At 35.9% G+C, this 23,747-nt stretch overlaps 1 protein-coding gene and 1 pseudogene across 2 annotated transcripts in view; one reads left to right on the top strand and one right to left on the bottom strand.

The window, feature by feature from the left end:
- IQCM (IQ motif containing M) overlaps positions 1-23,747 on the top strand; it is a gene marked incomplete at both ends in the record, with an annotated part of 355,679 nt that overhangs the window by 56,932 nt on the left and 275,000 nt on the right. The gene's annotated exons all lie outside the window — the stretch shown is intronic.
- LOC308338787 (small ribosomal subunit protein eS1-like) lies at positions 9,591-10,369 on the bottom strand (annotated as a pseudogene). Its single transcript has one exon. The product of its transcript is annotated as a small ribosomal subunit protein eS1-like (transcript).

Below are 23,747 nucleotides of genomic sequence, written 5' to 3'. Positions count from 1 at the left end.
AATGGCAAGATTTTGGTTTTTTTGATGGCTGCAAAGTATTCCATTGTATATATATACCACACCTTCTTTAGCCATTCATCTGTTGATGGACATCAAGGTTCTTTCCATAGTTTGGTAATTATTGACATTACTGCTGTAAACATTGGGCTGTACGTGCCCCTTTGGATCACTAAATTTTTATCTTTAGGGTAAATACCCAGTGCTATGATTGCTGGGTCATAGGGTAGCACTATTTTCAACTTTTTGAGGAACCTCCATACTGTTTTCAAGAGTAGCTGCATCAGCTTGCATTCCCACCAACAGGGTAGGAGGGTTCCCCGTTCTCCACATCCTCGACAACATCTGTTGTTTCCTGACTGGTTAATTTTAGCCATTCTAACTGGTGGTGAGGTGGTATCTTGCTGAGGTTTTGATTTGTATTTCCCTGACGCTGAGTGATGTTGAGCACTTTTTCATGTATCTGTTGGCCATTTGGATGTCTTCTTTGCAGAAATGTCTGTTCATGTCTTCTGCCCATTTCTTGATTGGAATATTTGTTCTTTCGGTGATGAGTTTGATAAATTCTTTATAGATTTTGGATACTAGCCTTTTATCTGATATGTCATTTGTGAATATCTTCTGCCATTCTGTCAGTTGTCTTTTGGTTTTGTTGACTGTTTCCTTTGCTGTGCAAAAGCTTTTGATCTTGATGAAGTCCCAATAGTTCATTTTTGCCCTTGCTTCCCTTGCCTTTGGTGATGTTTCTGGGAAGAAGTTCCTGGGACTGAGGTTGAAGATGTTGCTGCCTGTGTTCTCCTCAAGGATTTTGATGGATTCCCATATCACATTGAGATCTTTCATCCATTTTGAGTCTGTTTTCGTATGTGGTGTAAGGAAACGGTCCAGTTTCACTCTTTTGCATGTGCGATTTTCCCAACACCATTTGTTGAAGAGACTGTTCCCCCCCCCCCCCCCCAGTGGACATTCTTTTCTGCTTTGTCAAAGATTAGTTGACCACAGACTTGAGGGTCCATTTCTGGACTCTCTATTCTGTTCCATTGATCTATGTGTCTGTTTTTGTGCCAGTACCATACTGTCTTGATGATAACAGCTTTGTAATAGAGCTTAGAATCTGGAATTGTGATGCCACCAACTTTGGTTTTCTTTTTCAACATTTCCTCTGGCTATTTGGGACCTTTTCTGATTCCATATAAATCTTAGGACTATATGTTCCATTCCTTTGAAAAAAATTGATGGTATTTTACTGGGATTGCATTATATTTGTAGATTGCTTTCGATAGCATAGACATTTTCACGATATTTGTTCTTCCAATCCATGAGCATGGAATGTTTTTCCATTTCTTTGTGTCTTCCTCAATTTCTTTCATGAGTACTTTATAGTTTTTCTGAGTATAGATTCTTTGCCTCTTTGGTTAGGTTTATTCCTAGGTATCTTATGGTTTTTGGTGCCATTGTAAATGGGATTGACTCCTTACTTTCTCTTTCTTCTATCTTACTGTTGGTGTATAGAAATGCAACTGATTTCTGTGCATTGATTTTATATCCTGACATTTTACTGAATTCCTGTATGCGTTCTAGCAGATTTGGAGTGGAATCTTCTGCATTTTCCACATAAAGTATCATATCATCTGCAAAGAATGAGAGTTTGACTTCTTCTTTGCCGATTCAGATGCCTTTTATTTCTTTTTGTTGTCTGATTGCTAAGGCTAGGACTTCTGTTACTATGTTGTATAGCAGTGGTGAGAGTAGACATCCATGCCGTGTTCCTGAACTTAGAGGAAAAGCTCTCAATTTTTCCCCATTAAGAATGATACCTATGTGTGTTTTTCATAGATGGCTTTGATGATATTGAGGTATGTACCCTCCATGCCTACACTGGGAAGAGTTTTGATCAAGAAAGTATGCTGCACTTTGTCAAATGCTTTTTCAGCATCTCTTGAAAGTATCATATGGTTCTTGTTCTTTTCTTTGTTAATGTATTATATCACATTGATTGATTTGCAGATGTTGAACCAACCTTGCAGCCTAGGAATGAATCCTACTTGGTCATGGTGAATAATCCTTTGAATTTGTTGGATCTTATTGGCTAGTATTTTGGTGAGAATTTTTGCATCTGTGTTCATCAAGCATATTGGTCTGTAATTCTTTTTGATGGGGTTTTTTACTGGTTTAAGGATCAAGGTAATGCTGGCTTCATAAAATGAGTTTGGAAGTTTTCCTTCCATTTCCATTTTTTGGAACAATTTCAGGTGAATAGGCATTAATTCTTCTTTAAATGTTTGGTAGAATTCCCCTTGGAAGCCATCTGGCCCTGGGCTCTGGTTTGTTTGGAGATTTTTGAAGACTGCTTACATATACTTACTAGTTTGGGGTCTGTTCAGGTTTTCTATTTCTCTCTAGTTCAGTTTTGGTAGTTTACTTGTCCCTAGGGATGCATGCATTTCCTCAAGAATGTCAAATTTGCTGGTGTATAGTTGCTCATAATCTGTTCTTATAATTGTATTTCTTTGGTGTTGGTTGTGATCTCACCTCTTTCATTCAGGATTATATTAATTTGGGTCCTTTCTCTTTCCTTTTTGTTAAGTGTGGCCAGGGGTTTATCAATCTTATTAATTTTTTCCAAGAACAAGCTCCTAGTTTCATTGATTTGTTCTACTATTTCATTGACTTATACTTTAATCTTTATTATTTCTCTTCTCCTGCTGGCTATAGGCTTTCTTTGCTGTTCTTTCTCCATCTCCTTTAGGTGTAGGGTTTGGTTGTGTACTTGAGACTTTTCTTGTTTCTTGAGAAAGGCTTGTATTGCTATATACTTTCCTCTCAGGACCACCTTTGCTGTGACCCAAAGATTTTGAACAGTTGTGTTTTCATTTTCATTTGTTTCTATGCTTTTTTTTTTTCAATTCTTCTTTAATTTCCTGGTTGACCCATTCATTCATTAGCCTCCATGTATTTGAGTTCTTTCCAACTTTCCTCCTGTGATTGAGTTCTAGTTTCAGAGCATTGTGGTCTGAAAATATGCAGGGAATGATCCCAGTCTTTTGACTGGTTGAGTCCTGATTTGTGACCCAGGATGTGATCTATTCTGAGGAATGTTCCATGTGCACTAGAGAAGAATGTGTATTCTGTTGTTTTGAGATGGAATGTTCTAAATATATCTGTGATGTCCATCTGGTCCAATGTGTCATTTAAAGCCTTTATTTCCTTGTTGATCTGTTCCTTAGATGATCTGTCCATTTCAGTAAGGCGGGGGGGGGGCAGCTAAAGTCTCCTACTATTATTGTATTATTGTTGATATGTTTCTTTGATTTTTTTTTTTTTAATTTTTTTTTTTTTTTATTTATTTGTTAGAGAGAGAGCGAGCAAGCACAGGCAGACAGAGTGGTAGGCAGAGGCAGAGGGAGAAGCAGGCTCCCCGCGGAGCAAGGAGCCTGATGTGGGACTCGATCCCAGGACGCTGGGATCATGACCTGAGCCGAAGGCAGCTGCTTAACCAACTGAGCCACCCAGGCGTCCCTATGTTTCTTTGATTTTGTTATTAATTGTTTTATGTAATTGGCTTCTCCCATGTTAGGGGCGTAGATATTTATAATCGTTAGACTTTGTTGTTGGACTGACCCTTTAAGTATGATATAGTGTCCTTCCTCATCTCTTATTATAGTCTTAAAATTTTATTTATCTGACATAGGGAATGCCATCCCAGCTTTCTTTTGATGTCTGTTAGCATGGTAAATTGTTTCCCCCCCCCCTCATTTAAAATCTGGGTGTGTCTTTGTGTCTAAATGAGTTTCTTGTAGACAGCATATCCATGGGTCTTGTTTTTTTATCTGTTCTGATATCCTGTGTCTTTTGATTTGGACATTTAGTCCATTTACATTCAGGGTAACTATTGGAAGTTACGAATTTAATGCTATTGTATTGCCTGCAAGGTGACTGTTACTGTATATTGTCTCTGTTCCTTTCTGGTCTGTTACTTTTAGACTCTCTCTTTGCTTAGAGGACCCCTTTCAATATTTTCTGTAGGGCTGGTTTGGTGTTTGCAAATTCTTTTAGTTTTTGTCCTGGAAGCTTTTTATCTCTCCTTCTATATTCAATGACAGCCTAGCTGGATATAGTATTCTTGGTGGCATATTTTTCTCATTTAGTGCTCTGAATATATCATGCCAGTCCTTTCTGGCCTGCCAGGTCTCTGTGGATAGCTCTGCTACCCAGCTAATATTCCTACCATTGTATATTACAGACCTCTTGTTCTGAGCTGCTTTTAGGATTTTCTCCTTGTCACTGAGACTTGTAAGTTTTACTATTAGGTGATGGGGTGTGGACCTTTTTTTTTTTTTTTTTAATTTTGAGGGGGGGTTCTCTGTGCCTCCTGGATTTTGATGCTTGTTCCCTTTGCCAAATTGGGGAAATTCTTTCCTATAATTTGCTCCAATATACATTCTGCCCCCCTCTCTCTTTTTACTTCTTCTGGGATCCCAATTATTCTAATATTTTTTCGTCATCTGGTATCACTTATCTCTCAAATTCTCCCCTTGTGGTCCAGTAATTGTTTGTCTCTCTTTTTCTCAGCTTCTTTATTCTCCACCATTTGGTCTTCTTTATCACTAATTCTCTCTTCTGCCTCATTTATCCTAGCACTAAGAGTCTCCATTTTTTATTGCACCTCATTAGTAGCTTTTTTAATTTCAACACGATTACATTTTAGTTCTTTTATTTCTCCAGAAAGGGATTTTATTTCTCCAGAAAGGGATTCTCTAATATCTTCAATGCTTTTTTGAGCCCAGCTAGCACCTTGATAATTGGCATTTTGAATTCTAGTTCTGACATCTTCCTAATGTCCGTATTGATTAGGTCCGTAGCTTTTGGTACTGCTGCTTGTTCTTTTTTTTTTGTGGTGAGTTTTTCCACCTTGTCATTTTATCCAGATAAGAATAGATGAATGAGAGAAGAAAATACTAAAAGAGTAAAAACCCCAGAAAAATATACGCTAACTAAATCAGAAGAGACCCAAAACTGAGGGGAGTAAAAAGGGGGGAAAATACACACACACACACACACACACACACACGTATGTGTATGTATATTATGTATATGTGTATATATGTGAATGTATGTATATGTATGTATATACATATACACATATATGTATGTATGTATGTGTGTGTGTATATATATATATATATTAGACTGATGAATAGAACAGAGCCACACACTTGATTTTGGGTGTATTTTGGTCTGTTAGAAGAAACTACCTCCCAAAATTTTAAGGAAAGAAAAACTTAAGTATATATATACAAAAATAAGGGTAAACATGATGAAGGGATGGAATATGAATATAAAGATGAAAATTAAAAAAGATTGTAAAGAAGGAATTGATTAGATAAGTTGGTTGAAAAGGAGAAAAAAAAGAGGAAAGAATGTGATCGGGCTGGAGACTAGAGCAAAGCCATGTGCTATATTTAGGGTATAGTTTGATCTATTAGAAGAAATTGTATCCCAAAATTTTAAAGAAAAAAAAACCAATATGTTTACAAAAAATAAGGTTAAATACAATGAGGGGATAAAATATGACTATAACAATGAAAATTTAAAAAGATTTTTAAAAAGGTATTGATAACATAAAATAGTTAAAGAACGTTAAAGTTGGAAGGAGGAAAAATTAAAAAAATAGAATAAGAAAAAATTAAAATAAAAAAAATTAACCTTGAAAGACTAAGAGATCATGGGAAAAAGCCGTGAATGCTATATGTTGCTTTCCCCTAGCTCTGGAGTTCCATAGTTCTCATTGATTTGTGAACTTGGTCTTGGCTAAATGTTCTTGCTGATCTTCTGGAGGAGGGGCCTGTTGCAGTGAATCTCAAATATCTTTATTGGAGGTGGAATTACACCGCTGGGTAATCTGCTCAGGTTTGCTCTTAGTAGCTTTTGTTCCCTGAACACTTTCCATACAGCTTTGAAGGACAGGAATGAAAATGGTGGCCTCCCAATCTCTGGCCTCTCATAGGAGCCGAGAGCCCAGGGCCCCACTCTTCAATGCGCCCCCAGAGAAAAGCAGTCAATGACTCCCGTCTCCCTGGTCTCTGGCCACACTCTGTGCTCAACCAGCTATTGACCTAACATTTTTATTTCTGGTGCACAGCCCCATTTGGAGTCTCCAAACCCCAGCAGATTCCTGTAGCACGTGCCTGTACTGCTCCTCCTAGAGGAGGAAGAAGGGGGTCTCTTCAGATATGCCACTGTGAGGTCCCTGCTGGAAGAGCCATAGCCCAACTGTGCCTTGGATTATGGTTTTAGGTAACCCCGAGCCGATAGCACACTCCTCGTCTCCATCTGTCTAGTTGGCTTCCCGCTAGAGCTCTGCCACACTCAGGCATCCCTGGTCTTTCTGTAACCCTGTGGGTCCTGAGACCACACTGTCCCTGCGAGGGCTCCACCCTCTGCTTAGCATCTGGAGCAACATTCCTCAGTGGAGCAGACTTCTAAAAGTTCTGATTTTGTGCTCCGCTGCTCTCTAACTTGCTGGAAGCTGGCCCCTCCTGCTGTGATCTATCTTCCCATGGCTTCGGATTCACTCCCCTGCACATTCTACCTTCTGGAAAATGGTCAATTTTCTGTTCGTAGAATTGCTGCTATTCTTCTCTTCTGCCTCTTGTTGAATTTGTAGGTGTTCAGAATGGTTTGATAACTAGCTGAACTCCTGGCACCTGATGATATTTTGGTCTCTGCAATCTTGCTTCTCCCCATATGCCTTTTTTTTTTTTTTGGATTTTATTTATTTATTTGACAAAGAGAGATCACAAGCAGATGAAGAGGCAGGCAGAGAGAGGAGGAAGCAGGCTCCCTGCTGAGCAGAGAGCCCGATGCAGGGCTCGATCCCAGGACCCTGGGATCATGACCCGAGCCGAAGGCAGAGGCCCCAACCCACTGAGCCACCCAGGTGCCCCTCCCCATATGCCTTTTTAAAGTCAATAATATTTTATAGTTTTCTGCATCTTTTTTAGATTTATTTCTATGCATTTGATGTGTTTGGTCCTATTTTAAATTTTATTTCAGCGCCTACTCCATTTTCTACAATATAGAAATACTGTGATCTTTCTTACATGTTCCTTACATCTTGTGGACATTATAAATTAGTATAACTTCTAGTAGTTTATCTTGTTTATCTGTTGATCCTTTAGATTTTCTAAATACACCATCATGTTGTCCTTGAATGATGGCAGTTTTTTGTTCTTTTCTTCTTATTTTAGACCTTTTCTATTTGTTTTACCTTATTGCTTTTGTTAACCCCCTCCTGCACAATGTAACACAGAAATGGTGAGCAGCTTTCTTTTCTCAATTCCTATCTCAGAAGGAATTATTGTATATATTAGCCTGAAGTATAATGTATAGTACTTGTTAAAACCTCTCTATATTATTTTTAAAAGTTCTGTAGCTTAGCTAAGAGGTTTTATCATGAGTCAATATTGAATTTTATCAAATGATTTTATTTTTATTTCTTAAGATGATTATATGATTTCTCACCTTTTTTCTCTTAGTGTAATGAATTATGCTCATCGATTTTCAGATGTTAAACAATTCTTCAACGTTGGAACAAACCTAACTTGAACTTAATTGGTTGATATTGTGTTGAGCATTTTTAAATTTACATGGATTTTCCTTGTTTATAATGTTCTTGTCAGAATTTGGCAGTGAGGTAATGATATTATACAATAACTTGGAAGTCATTCCCTCTTTGTTAATTTGTCTGGAAGAGTTTGTAAAATTGTGGCATTTTTTTTTTTTCTTAAATGTTGGAGGAATATCTGTATTGATGTAATCTGGCCTGAAGATTTCTTTATATGGAATTTTAAAATCACAGATTAAATGTCTTTAATAAAATTAAGATTGATGAAACTATTTTCCTCTTTTGTCAAATTTTGTAAGTTATGTTTACAGAAATATGTCTAAATTGTCAAAAGTATTGTCATAAAGTTGTCCATAACAACATTTATACTGATGTCCCCTTTTTAATTTTCTATATCAATTATTTAGGTTTTCTCTCTCTACTACTTAATTTTTTTTTTTTTTTAAGAAACAACTCTTAGCTTTTCTATTTCCTGAATTTCTATTAATCATTGTATTTTCCTGCTCTTCATGTTGGTCAGCTCTGAGTGAACATTTTCTTTGAGATCCTAATATTTATTATTTGATTTTCATTCAGCATTTACTCATTACTATGAACATTATTTAAAAGATTTTATTTATTTATTTGTCAGAGAGAGAGAGAGAGAGAGAGAGTAAGCACATAAGCAAGGGGAGTGGCAGAGGGAGAGGGGAAGCAAAGAGCCTGACGTGGGACTCGATCCAAGGACTCTGTGATCATGAAGTGAACCGAATGCAGACACTTAACTGACTGAGCCACCCATGTGTCCCACAATGAACATTTTCTAAATATTTTACATATGGTATTATTATTCTCAGTTACTGTGACAGAATCTTCTCTCAATACAAGGAATGAGTTTTAGCAGGACAGCACTTCCCTTTTAAAAAGAGAGCCAAGAGAAAGGTAGACATTTGTGAACTCAAAATATGTTTTATAAATAGCTTTTGTTTCCCTGTAGAGATAGCTTAAAATAAACAAAACCCTTGCCATTAGACTCATATTGTGTTGTAATCACTGGCTAAACGTTAGTTTTCATTTTTTTTTCTATTATAAAAATACATAGCACTGTATTAAAGAACAATTTGGAAAAAAAAAAAAAGAAGAAGAAGAAAAATCTTGTCCATTAATGCCACTACCCTCTCACAGACATGCTTAACAACTTTATTTCCTTCCAATTTTGTTCCTTTGCATCTTTTTAAAACTTAATGGCAATACTTAAATTTTTTTCTAGCTAAGTCTAATATAATAGTTTTCTTTCATTAATTGGACATAAGCATCAGTTTCATTTTCTCTCAACAATTATAAGGGAATTCTCACCCATGTACCAGTGCATCAAACTCTCCAGAGCTTCTTCACCTGCCTACTCCATCAGAGGTTATTCAGGTACTAGTTAGCTTGGGTTACTGTAACAAAATTCCATAGACTGGGTGGCTAAAACAGCAGAAATATTTTCTCACAGTTCTGGAGGCTGAAAGCTGAGATCAAGTGTCTGCATGTTCGGGTTCTGATGTCTTGCAGACAGCCACCTTCTGTCTGTTTTGTCATATGGACTTTTCTGAGAGCACACAGAAAGAGAGCTCTCTGGTTGAACTTAATGGGGACACTGTTCTCATCATGAGGTCCCCACCCTTGTGACCTCATCTAAACCGAATTGCCAAAGGCACCATCTCCAAATACTATCACCTTGGGGGTAAGGACTTCCATATATGAATCTGGGGCGAACACAATTCAGACCACAGCACTCAGTTTATCAGGGAAGGAAAAGCTATATTCTTTGTTCCTACCTTCTCACACTATGTGAAGCCAGCTGAAGTTAGGAAGGAAGAGGAGTAGAGAGGCATTTTCAACTCATTGTAGAAGTGGAAAATAGATGTTTAAAAATAATAAATTCTTTTTTTTTTTAACATCACAAATAAAATTTTTTTGGTCACCATTAAATGTCTGAATTTTAAACAGATTCTTGGACTGGTGGCTCATATCTATCAGCTCATTCAACTTTAGCACTATTCTCATCCCCAGTAGTTTTTCCAGAACTACTGCCTTCACTGTAAGGCTCCATGAGCTTTCCCAATTCAAACTTGGGCTTCTTGAGCATTTTTACTTTTCTGACATCCTGGAGTGGAAAAATAGACTGAACAGTCTTCTCTCTGTCTTTTCTGATGCTGTCTGGAATCAGTTTATTGACCATTTCTTTCAAGTCAATTGTCTACTCCTCTAAGATCATGGATTTTCATCATCTTTTTCTGAATTTGGAGGTCCCGGTGGTGCTGAGTTTAAGAGGTCTTCTGAATCTCATTGTTAATTAGTTAGTTTGTTTGTTTTTGGTAAAACCAACATGAAATAGATGAAACAAAATCAATTGTCTTGACATCAACATGAACTTCAGTCATGGTCTGCCATTTTCTGACCATGGAGCACATTTTGTCATGGGTAAGATCCTTGCCATGGAAATCAGTCAGGTAGTTTTTGCCCTGAACATCTTCAATAATTAGCTTGAATTTTCTAAATGCAGCTTCATCATTCCACAGATCAAGGGTCACTTCAAAAACGTGACCCTTGAGGCCATCAGATGGGATTTGTGTTCTTGAGTTCTCGTGAATAGTGTTTTTCCAATATTTCTTATATTGACCATAGCTGGTGTTTTTCTATCATACAATCTTTCTTAGAAAATGGATCAATGACTTTCTTCTTGGTTCCCTTTTTGCTGTCTTTCATAAGGTGCTTGTTCTTGCCCTAAATTAATAAGTTCTGAATGTTCTAAATAGATTTTTTTTTCAGGAATCCACTATATTGTAACAGGTATAGAGGTATAGAAGTATAGAGGTATAGAGGTATAGAGGTATAGAGGGAAGGAGATGATGCTTGCCTTGTGTACATTTAGACTGTTGTTTCTTACCTTTTTGATTCTGTGGTCACCTATCTTCCCCAGTTCTACTGTAATCATCAAGTACCTTCTCATACACATTTTCATTTATTGATGTAATGTCAGTTATTATTTTGTACCAAGGTGATTCCAAGAATTATTTGAAAAAGCTGGAACTTAAGATATTTAAAACATTTTTATTTTATTTTTTGCATCAATGGCTTCTAAAAACATTAACTGAAGGATAGATGCTTATAATAAAACACTAGAATAAATTTGTTCTTAAATAATAATATAATTTGTATCATTCCTTATTGGTAATAAGTTTCTTTTTACATGTTGTGTCCTTGATTCTCATGGGATATTCAGGCATAGTTGATCTAACCTTTCTCATTGTTTAGATGAGGAAACTAAATATTAAAAAGTTTGCAAAGAGCTCAAATCTCACAAGTATTAGGTTTCTGATTTCTAGTTCTTATTCTATTTTACTGTATTGCTTTATATATGTTCATATTGTCTTATATGTATCTATGACTATTTTGTATCTTTTGTATCTATGGCATATAAAATTGGGATGATTTCTTCAATATCTTTTCTTTTCTTTTTTTTTTTTAATTTATTTATTTGTTAGAGAGAGCGAGCGAGCGAGCACAGGCAGACAGAGTGGTAGGCAGAGGCAGAGGGAGAAGCAGGCTCCCCACGGAGCAAGGAGCCCGATGTGGAACTCGATCCCAGGATGCTGGGATCATGACCTGAGCTGAAGGCAGCTGCCCAACCAACTGAGCCACCCAGGCATCCCTTCTTTTTTTTTTTTTTTTAAGTAAACACCACATCCAACATGGTGCTAGAACTCATGACCCTGAGATCAAGAGTTTCATGCTTCACTGAGTGAGCCAGCCAGGTTCCCCTAACATTAGATATTTTAAGACTATATTTCATGATAAAACAGAGTAATTCAATGTAGGGTGGCCTTATGAGTATTTTGTAGTACATACAACGTTATGAACTAAAGGGTAGTGTAAATTTGTGTGATTTTTGAGTTTTTGTGATTTTGAGTTTGTGTGATTTTGAGTTTTTCCCATATAACCTAAATATGGTGTTTCTCACTATTATATGTATTTTTAGAAGTACATTTTCAACCAGTCTTACAAGTTTATCAATAATGTTACTACATCATGTACGTTTTAGAGAGTTAGCCTTTATGTTGAATTATAAATTATAAATTATAAATTAGCTTGTATTGCTGTTTCGGTATGTAACAATATATTAGGAAAGATAGCTTTCTTACATTATTCCCCACTGTTCACCTTAATAGACATTTCATAAAAATACATGTGTTTTACTGCCTGAAAATGTACCTTGCCTCATCTTCTTTAGGAAAATCTAAAAAGTATTTTTAATGTGCCCAATTCTAAATAATAAAAAATTTTCATGCTGGGAGAAATGCATACTATGATATTAAGTGTTCAGCAAATCTCTAAGAGATGCTTAAGGAATATGAAAAAGCTCTTTTTCATTCTCTTACAAGAATGCTTGTGTCTTGAATCCAGGTATCTCTCTCTGTTTATTGTATGCTCTATCAGGAAAAGGAAAATTTCAGTTAGGTTAGAAAAGGTTAATTTCAGTTAAGCTAATTTCTGAAATTTCAAGAGATTAAATATATTGTCTATAAATATTGATGGTGACAGGAAGATACATAGTGGATTACAGATATTTCTTATTTAAAATAATCATGAAATATAACATTTAATGATCACAAGTAGGTAATTCATTTGTATATCTTGAAGCAAGATTGAAAGGGCATCTTTAGACCAATGATGTACAATAGAAATAAAATGTGAGACATACTTGTAATTTGAATTTTCCAGTAGCCACATTCAGTAAGAGAGACAGATGAAATAAATTTTAAACATCTTTACTTTAACCTAATATATATAAAATTTATCATTTATATGTAATCAATTTGAAAGGTTATTAGTATATTTTATATTCTTTTTATTTTCTTACCATCTTTGAAATCTGGTGTATGATTTAAAATACAGCACAGGTCAGTTCATACTGGTCACATTTCAAGTGCACATAGCCACCCATTACTGCACTAAGAACACAGCCTTATGGATTTTGGGTTCTAGTGGACATCAATCTCTCATGCTTGGCACATAGTAAATGGACAATAAATGCTTAAAAAAAAGAAGAAAAAAAGTAGCAAAGATAGGTCACACAAGTTAGTAGTCTAATCAGACTATATATATCTACTTACTAGATGAATGATCTTGGTAAGGATATTTATCCTTTCCAACCTCAGTGTTCTTTTGTAGAAATGAGATACTTGTATGTGCCTTTCAGTATTATTGTGAAAGAATTAAATGAGGGTAACAAAGGTAGAACACCTACTTGGTTTCCTTCCATCCCATTTCCCTTTGGAAATCTGAATTGTCATACATTAGATGACATAATCTATTTATATCCACTTCTTTTAGATCTTATAAACTGTCCCACCAAACATTACATTTTTTCAGTTAAAGTGAGTGGAAAGAGAGAAACTAGAATCAGAGTAGGAGGTTCTTGGCATCAAGATTATAGCTGAGGACAATTATGTTAAATTGCTTAGCATGCTGTGGAATTAATTGCCCATGATCTTATAATTATAAATATTTAATATTTAATTTATAAAACATCCTTTACACATGCAAGTCTACATTCATATGTGTGAACATTTTGGTAAATAAGCTTCAGTCTGATAGTTTAAAAAGTTAATGGCATAATCACTTCAGATCTTCTCATTTCCCTTCTGCTCAGACCTCACCCACAGCTCAGGAACTTGCAGTAACAAATAGAAGCATAATCTCTTCTTTCCTCCGTTCACACGTACACATACACATACACAATACAACACATATGCAGAGATGTGCAGAAAACATACATGTATGGTGAGGGGTTGGTTTCATGGGCATGTGACCCCACTGTCACACAGAACTCCACCCTCAGAACAGAATCAGCTCTGGGGATTAATGCTCTGTGGTTGCCTTCTTGAACTTCTTAGGAACTTACCTTTAAATTTGTGGTTTTGTAAGTGAGTCTGAGAGGATAATAGAATAAGCCTGGGAAGCTTGAAATCTTAGTTCACAAGTGGTCCCACCTCCTCTTTCCCTACCTGTCCTTCACCTCCAGGATGGAGTCTTGACCAACCACTCCCATGTTCCAGCCTAGTGACTGCAGATGCCCTCTGTCCCATTTGTGTTTGTAGGTCAGGGAGCATCTGGTGAATGAGTGCAGTCTGCACACCTGAGGACATGCTCTAACCCAGCAAGTGTTCCCATACTCAAGAGAGCATAACAATATATTGCAAATAAAAACCACTATGATAGACTGAGAGAAACCAATGAATAAATGAAAATCTCATATGATGTGGTGGATAATTATAAAGTTAACCCTGTGTGAGCACTACACAGGTCATAAAATAGAATATTGTCAGCAATATTCTGTTTTATATTGTCAGCAATATTCTATTTTATAGATACAGTTATAAATGTGAAATATCATTTTATCTCTATCTGTAGTTATATCTACATTTTATAGTTATAAATGTGAAATGTGAAACAGAATATTGCTGACAATATTCTATTTTATAGATTTAGTTACCCCCACCCCCACTGGTCTCTTCCTAATTGGAACACTTACTCACCCCTCAGTGTTAACCACCAGCTTTGGTTTTGTGATAACAATTTTCATGCTTTTCTCTCTAGTTTTACCACCCAGACTGATAATTCTTTGCATCCATTTAAAACATTTATATAAATTAATTTGTACTGTATATATTTCATATGCCCTGTCTGTTTTGCTCAGCACTGTTTGCAAAAATTTCCCATGCTGTTACAGACTACTGCAGTTTGTTCATTTTCACTAATGTATAGTATACCATTTTAGGACTATGTCATCTGATATTTAGTCTACCTTGAAGAACATTTGAGTTGTTTTCACTTTAGGGATGTATTGGTACTACTGTGTATGTCTCCTGTTGTACATCTGCAAAGGGTTCTCTAGGGTGTATACCAAGGAGAGATTTTCTGGTTCACGGGTTATATATACCTTAAACTTCTCTATAATGCCTGTATTCCAAGGCCGGTACTAATTCATGTTCACACTTGCCAGGAATGAACAATCTTATTGTTGTACGTCCTCTTCAGCATTTGAAATTGTTAAAATTGTAAAATTTGTGCCAATCAGTTGGGATTCAGTGTTTAAAAACATTTTTTAAAAAAGATTTATTTATTTATTGTAAGGAGAAACAGAGATAGAGAAAGAAGGTGCACAAGCAGGAGGGGCAAGGAGAGGGGCAGAGAATCTCATTCAGACCCCGTGCTGGGCATGGAGTCCAACTGGGGGCTCTGTCCCATGACCTAGAGATCATGACCTGAGCTGAAATGAAGAGTTGGATGCCTAACTGAGTGTACCACCCAGCTGCCCCACATATTTAAAAATTTTTAAATACTGGGGCACCTGTGGTGAAGTTGGTTAAGGGTCTGATTCTTGGTTTCAGTTCAGGTTGTGGTCTCAGGGTCTTGGGATCAAGCCCATGTGGAGGCTCCATGCTCAGCAGGGATTCTGCCCTCCTCCTTTCCTTTCCATTTGCCCCCCCCCAACCTGTGTGGGCATGCACTCTCTCTCTCTCTCAAATAAATAAATGAATATTTAAAATTTTTTCTTAAAAATTTTCCTTTCTCTGATATTGATTAGATTGAACACTCTTTCATATGCTTCTTGGCTATTTGGATTTCCTTTTAAAAAATCTTGTTTAATTAACTTTTTTCCATTTTTCTTTTGAGTTATTGCCTTTTTCTTATTGAGTTTTAAAAATTTCTCATTTAATTTCATAAACTGCATCTTTGTCAGTTGCATGTGTTGAAAAAAATTGATAAATAAATTGATAAATTCAATTTCTATTTGTCATGGTTTATCTTCATATTCTCTTTTATGGTGCCATGACAAATAGAAATTGAATTTATCAGTGTTTCCTTTATTACTATTTCCTTTTGTATCTTGTTTGTAAACTTCAGTGTAAAACTGTTACTACCTAAAGTTCATTAAATTAATGTCCATTAATGTCTTCTAAATTATCATAGTTTTTATGTCTATATTTAGGTTGTAAGCTTCTTGAAGTGTATTTTTGTGCAAGGTGTGAGAGAAGGGTCCAGTTTCATTCCTTCCCCATGCTCCCCACCCTCCCCTGCCATAGTGACACTCAGTTGTCCTAGACATATTTATTGAAAAGCTTCTTTTTACTCAGTGGTACTCTGGCCCACCTCTTTCATAATCTAAATGTCTACATATGCACAGGTCTCTTGCTGTGTTTTATTCTGTTCCACTCATCTGTCTAGTCTTAGAAGAGTATCACATGCTTCTAATTACCATCTATTTATAATAAGTCTTGTGTCTATTTTTTTTAGCTGTTTGTGTCAGGAAGTCAATTCCCATAGCAGTTAGTATTTCAAACATAGAAGACGTATTTTCATTATATATAACTATGACTCCTTCCCATGAACAGTAATGGAATGTATATATATCTGTTTATTCTTTCTTCTTGTCTCCTTTATCCACCACCCAATTTTATCAGATATATCTTTTTCTTAGTATATAGGTAAACATGATAATGATTTCACTCATGTGTGGAATTTAAGAAACAAAAGAAATGAGCGAAGGAGAAAAAAAAAAAAGACAAAGAGAGGCAAAATCAAGAAACAGACCCTTAACTATAGAAACAAACTGATGGTTACCAGAGTGGAGGTTGGTGGGGAGATGGCTTAAATAGATGATGAGGATTAAGGAGGACACTTGTTACGATGAACACTGGGTATTGTATGGAAGTGTGGAATTACTATATTGTACACTGATAATTAATATTACACTGTATGTTAACTGTATAAGAATTTAAATAAAAACTTAAAAAAAGAGTATGCACGGTGAAGTAAAATGGTATTCATACTTTAAATATACCTATTTTTGTACAAAGTGTTTTACTAATTTCAAATGAGACTTATTCCCTTTGGCTATAAAAGATGTGGAAATCAGCTATGTAGGTCATTTACCAACTAACTTCTTTTCCTTCTCAAAATTTTGATTAGTTACTTATTGATTGTGTCATCTAGGCTAGGATGAAATTCTTATGTCATGCTCATTTTTTATAGACATTTCTCTACTGGCTTCTAGCTTGTGGCTTTGCTTTTTATAGATATATTGTTCTTTTTGTCTGGATATTCAAAGGATTTTTTTATTTCTGAATTCTTATAATATTTCTGAGCTATGTTTTGGTGAGCATTATGCTGTGACAATTTTTTCCCTGATATAAAGTATGTCCTTCAGTATGTTTTTAATATATTTTTATTCTATTACTTTGTTTCCTTTCTTCTTTTGCCTGTTTCCTATGTCTATCATTTTTCTTATAATCCTTTTAAACTTTCTTTTTTATATTTCATGCTCACTTTTATCAGTCCTATTTTCAGTGCTCCATACTCTGTCTTCATTTCTCCAAATGATTTAATTTTTTCCCTTTATTTCTTCTTGGGCTCCATCAACTCAAGCAATGATCTCTGTTGTGTCTCCAAATCTTTCTTCAGCTTTTATATCCCTTTTTCGAGTATTCTTTAAATAGAAGTAATTATCTTTTTTCCTCCAAAACCTTTCTTAGGCAGTACATTCAGTCAAAATGTTTATCTTAGTTGTGGCAATACACTTGATCTTAGCCAAAAGGCCGAGAAGCGATTTAGTTGTGGCAATATTATTCACCTTTTTTTCCCCTCTGGCAACACTTTTCTCATGGTATTCGTGTGTTATTTTTAAAAATACCTTTTCCATTTTATTTGTTTCTGCAGTATTTTTAATATATATTTTATGCTAGATGATGATGATATTTTTATATATATTTTATGCTAGATGATGATGATGATAGATGATGATGATGACAATGATGGTGACTCACTTTGAGTGGGGTGCATTCTTCCTGGAGCAGCCATTTGTAGGAAGTTGCAGATAGGAGTGGCCAGAGCAGTGTTCTAGGTTAATGGAAAATACCTTTAATGATACGGATCTGTGGTGTGCATGAGTTCTTTTAGCCTTTGCTTCTCCCCAGCTATTTTATTTGTACTCTGAAGGACAGCTCACATTGCTGAATTTCTTTCCTTACCCCCATTTCAACTGGAGGTTGAGTACTGAAAATCTACTTCATCTATGTATTTTCTCATTCTGTCAGTCCCACCTTACCAACTTCTTAAGACTTGAAAGTCTTAATGTCCTGAAAATATGGTTCAGGGCACTTCTGCTGTCAGCATAAACACCTTATTTTCATTTTTCCCCCTAAAGGGATTTGCTCCCCAAGATGTGGCTACTTATATTGGAGAACTATTCTCTGCATTACCTGAGATCGGCAACCATGGTGTCTTTAATTTCCTCTTGCACTTTCATGTAATTTTCGTCTATATTTGGAGCTTCTCTCATAATGTGCTTCTGGGTTTTAGATGGCATCTGATTTCATCAAAGGAATTTGTTTTTTTATATTTAATTTTTATTATTGGCTTTGGACTATTTCTAAGAGTAGAAGGGGCCAAGATTGTATTTTTACTCCGCAATTTGTAAACCAGAAGGTATGATAATATTTTGAGGAACTCAAGCAAATGCCAGCAAGGAAGCCTCCCTGAGAGAATTATAATCCATACATTAATCTTTAACACAAAATATATTATTACTGTACTTTTATGTTAAATGATAGTCTAATAACTTCCTCAGAAGTTACTGATAAAATGTTAAATGTACAATGACATTTTTATAGAGTTCATTAGTTTGTTAGTGTTGCTGTACCAAGTTACCCCAACCAAACGACTTAAACCAACAGTAATTGATTGTCTCATAGTTCTGGAGGCCAGAAATCTGAAACCAAGGTATTGGCAGGGTCATGCTTCCTCTGAAGTCTTTCTTTTATTCTCCAGTTTGTGAGATCCCTAGGTGCTACTTGTCCTGTGGCAGCATAGTACGTCTTTGTCTCTGATTTTATATTGATGTCTTCTGTATGTCTCTGTGTTTCTCCTTTTCTTTTAAGTATATGAGTCATACTGGATTAAGGGCCCACTCTACTTCAATATGACCTCATCTTAATCTAACTAATTATATCTCCAATGACCTTTGTTTCCAAAAAACAGTCATATTCTGAGATACAGGGGTTTAGAATTCAACATATCTTTTTGGGGGACACAACTCAATGTAGAGCATAGTGGGTAGTATCTTTTGGTAGATAATAGATTAGCTTATGGTTCTAACACTATTTTTTAACAGATAAACAAGGTTGTCATGAAACAACTCTAAAATATTCTTAAAAAACACGAATATTGTGTATTTTATGACAGTTATATTGAACCATTGAGACATATTGATTTCCTTATTTTAATACCATGTTTACATTTGTGTCATTTCTAAATTGAGAAAAAGGTGTTTGAAGACCTGCCAGTGATTAATATCATAGATGTAAATATAGTCCAATGTTACTTAGTTAGTTATCTACTCATGGGCAGATAAATATGTATATAAGACTGTAAAATATGTTACCATGTAGCCAAGGAAATGTGGACATTGGAATGGCCCCTCTTTTTAGTTTGTGGATAAATGTAATCTATTAAACTTTGATTTTAATAATTTGACAATTCTGATGAGGCACTTATTTCAGTAATGGGAGGAAGAAATATTATTTGGATAAATTGCCCCTTTTGAAATAATAAAATATGTTAGCTGAATTTTGTTTTAAAAACTATATTAAAAAGTCATCGAAGAACTAAAAAGACAGTGGGAAATGTTCCAGGCCAGTTTTTCTTTGACCATCTAAAACTAGAGTGGGAAGCAGAATATTGGAATGCCAAACCTGTTTATGCCATGAAGGCATTGTTGTTGCTGCACAGTTGGGAAAAACAAGCATGGAGATAAGGAGGACAGTGTCAAGACTTAGAATCTGTCTCTGCTGGAGATTTTTACACAAAAACCTGTTCACAAAACCTGTTTACAAAAAACATGTTCAGGGTCCAAGAAGGAGTGCATATCCCCTCTTAGGAATATGGCAAAGGCAACAGCTAAAGGGAGATAGTGGCTGAAATTATTCCAGAACTGTTGGAAGACACCAATCGTCAGATTTAAGAAGCTTAATAAACCCTAAATTGGATGGATAAAAGGAAATATACACTTTGAAACCATACCGAAGATAAAGGAAACCAAACAAGAAGAAATTGTTTTAAAAAGCCAGTCAGAAAGAAAAAAAGAGAAAAGGAAAAGAGAGAAACCAATTATTTCCACAGCAAAAGCAGTAAGATAACTGATTACTCAACAGTGACAATGAAAGCCTGAAGAGAGTAGAATAATAACCTCGATGTGCTTACAGCCATACCTGTGAGTCTAAAAGTCTATAGGCATAGTAAATATCTTTCAAGAGGTTAAATGGAGGGGTGCCTGGGTGACTCAGTGAGTTAAGCATCTGTCTTCAGCTCAGGTCATTATCTTAGGATTCTGGCATCGAGTGTCATGATCTTGCAGTCCTGAGATGGAGTCCTGGTTCAGGGTCCCTGCTCAGTAGAGAGTCTGCTTCTCCCACTCTCTCTGTGCACACACACACACACACTCTCTCTCTCAAATAAATAAATAAAATCTTTTTTAAAAAGAGGTTCAATAAGGATCTAATTAAATAAACAAAAACAGGGTGTTTATGACCAACTGAATCTCTCGAAAGAAATACTAAAGATGTGTGTAAGGACAAGAAAAATGGTCTGAAAAGGGAAAACTGAAATTCAAGGAAAAAATACAGATTTATTTATTTATTTTTTAAAGATTTTGTTTTATTTGTTTGAGATAGCGCAAGCTAGTGAGAGAGAACATAAGTGGAGAAGGGTAAAGGCAGAAGAAGAAGCAGGCTCCCTGCTGAGCAAGGCCACTGACATGAGGCTAGATCCCAGGACCCTGGGATCATGACCTAAACCAAAGGCAGATGCTTAACTGACTGAGCCACCTGGGTGGTGGGAAAATATAGATTTAAAAAGTCATAAATATCTATAAGAAAATAAGCTTATGATATGCAATAGCAATAATAATGTATAGTAGAGCTAGAAAATATAATTAAAATATTAGTGATTATATTCTATTATCTTTAACATAAAAGTTAAAGCATTCTAGCAAATTTTGTTTAAGAAAAGGATAAAGCTTTTGTTAAGTATGCATTTTTAATATGTAGAATATCATTTTAAAAGTGTATAATGTTCAAAGTGATGGAGGGTTAAAAATAGTGTAATAATAAGTACTTAGCACAAATCAGGGAAGAAGAGGGAAAAAAGGAATGTGACAAAAAAGTATTGCACATTGAAAATAAATGAAAAGAGATACTCCAGTTAAAAATCAAAGTATTTTATTAAAGATTTTATTTATTTATTTATTTTGACAGAAGAGGGAGAGAGAGCACCCACAAGCAGGCGAAGGGACAGAGGTGGAGGGAGGAGCAGGTTCACTGCTGAGCAAGGATCCTGATGTAGAGCTCCAACTAGGGCCCTGGGATCATGACCTGAGCTGAAGGTAGATGCTTAACTGACTGAGTCACTCAGGCATCCCAAAAGCCAAAGAATTTTAGAGTGTAGGAAGAAAAGTCAGCTCTGTGTTATATATGAGATACACTTAAAACAGAACATATAAAGTTGAAGTAAAAGGTTTGTCAGCTTTTTTTGATCTGTGTTGGTATAGTATATATATATTTCAACCCTTTTACCAATGTTAAGAATATAAAAGGTGAGGGACACCTGGGTGGCTCAGTTGGTTAAGCATCTGACTCTTGATTTTGGCTTAGGTCATGATCTTAGGGTCTTGGTATTGAGCCCAGCATTGGGCTCCTGTACTCAGTGTGGAGTCTGCCTGAGATTTCTCTTTCTCTCTTTCTCCCTCTCCTGCTGTCCCTCCCCCATGCCCTCTTTCTTTAAAATAAATTATATCTTAAAAATAATAAAAAGTAATATTGCTATAGATATCATAGATGTAGAAGAAGAGAGGGAAGATGTTATGACAGGAATATTGAGAATGTAGACACAATAAAAAAAAATAGGGAAAATATAGGAAAAACATAAACCACCCTAACTGACTCAGTAAGAGTATAAACCTAGACTTTGAAAATCATTAAAGAAAGTAGGGAGGCCTGGGTGACTTAGTAGGTAAAGTATCTAACTCTTGATTTCCAGTCAGGTCATGATCTCAGGGTTGTGAGATCAAGCCCCCCCTTCACCCGCCTTGGGCTCCACACTCAGCACAGAGTGTGCTTGAGATTCTCTCTGCTCCTGACCAGCCTCATGCTGTCTCTCTAAATAAATACATAAAATATTTTTTAAAAAAGTAATTCTTTGTGAAAAATCTTTCTACAAAAAGAAAAAGCCAGGGCAGATGGCTTCACTGGCAATTTCTATCAAGCATTCAAAGAATAAAAAAGTCTGATTTCATATTTCAGAAGATGTTAGAAGTTTATATTTCAAAAATGTAAAGGATTTACTTTAGTCTAGGCCCAATCAGGAGACATGGAGTACACAGTGATTTAAACAAGGGACATTTGATATAAAGAGTTATTAAGCTATGATAAAATAGATGTAAGGGAATTGTACAGTATATCCTAAGGCTGAGGGAGATCATCTTGGGATGGAAATCCTTTGAAGGCGCCTCCTGACCCTACACTGGAGAAGATGTAGTTGCCGCCTGCTGTAAGGCAGAGAAGTTCACTGTGTACCTGGGTCAGAGATGGTCAAGCAGAAGCAGCCTGGGTTGCATCTAAGCCTCATTCAGGGGCAGACACACAGGCACACGGGTGTGCATGGGCAGTGGGTGTGCTCCTGTGTGGTGGGAGGTCTGGAAGGCCTGGTGTCCACATCGGAAGAGGATAGATGAGCAGAGGGCGTCAGGGTGCCAGTGCTGGCAGAAGGCCTGGAGTGAGATCTTCCTTTTGCATGGACTGTGGAAAGTGACCACCAGGCCAGACTGGGGCAGTGAGTTTGCCAGCGGATCTATACCTCACATGTATATCTGACCTACTAAAGAGGAAGCAGTGGATATGAGTGGAAATAAAAAGGACTTTCCAATACATTGTACTAGAAAAATTAATTATCCTCATAGAAAAAGGCAAAATTGAACAATTATTTCACATCATCTTACGTGACTAAAGGGGAAGGAACATCAGAAGCATTTCAACTTGCTAGAAATCTCATCATCATTCATAAGAACTTTGGGAAAAATTTATTAAGCTGAATTCTCATGTTCAGTTTTCTTTATGAGTTGTATTTCAATAAAAAGTTAAGAAATGTGAGTTTTTTTCTTGGGAAGTATAGAGAACTACTCCAGGATATTGGAGTAGGAAAGGATTTCTTAAATACTATACTGAGTCACCAAACAAATGAAAAAACTGGTAATTTTCATTTCAGTAATAACCTGAAACTGGGGACAATTAAAATGTCGCCACCAGTACAATGATGAATAAGTTATGCTAAATGCATCCAAAGGAAAAGTATACAGCAAGAAATTGGACAACCTATGTCTACATGTAGCATGTAGTAGATGAGTTTTCTAAATATAATGCTAAGCACTAAGAGCAGAACAGGAAAACATTTTGGTAGATAAAGTTCAAATAAAAAGGTAGAGCTAAGTTTTACAGCTTAATACCATTGGAAAATTTATTTTAAAAAGACAAAGGAACATTTAGAAGAAAATTCAGGAAAGGAATTAACTCTCGGGGGAGGAAAGACACTTTGAGAAGGAAGGGTTCTGAGGTGGTGGCATATATCTTGTTTCTGGTACCAAGTGGTCCACTGTTTGTTAAAAACTGTACATGTAACAATTTCTGTGGTTTTCTTTATGTATGTTACATTTTAAAATAGTAGATTTTTAAAAGAAAAAATTCACTACATAAAGCAATGCTGTGTACCTATTCTATTAGAGCCTTGGGAGTGGGAAGTCTTAGAGTGATCAACTGGCCCAGCTCGCTCTGGATTTCCCAGGATTTGTGACTCTCAGTGCTAAATTAGAGGCAGTCTTGTGCATGCTGAGTTGGCTGGTTACTGAGTTGTGCATCTAGAACATTTTACTACCAGAGAGGCCATTAAATATGAAGGATAAGTCCTGAACATTTCATCAATTATTGTAAAATTATGCTAGGAAATATAAATGTAGGAAGGTAGAGTAAACCCAGGGTTTAAAATA

This window comes from Martes martes, assembly GCF_963455335.1.
Source record: "Martes martes genome assembly, chromosome: 2".
NCBI lineage: Eukaryota > Metazoa > Chordata > Mammalia > Carnivora > Mustelidae > Martes > Martes martes.
This window is presented reverse-complemented; position numbering and strand designations above follow the sequence as displayed.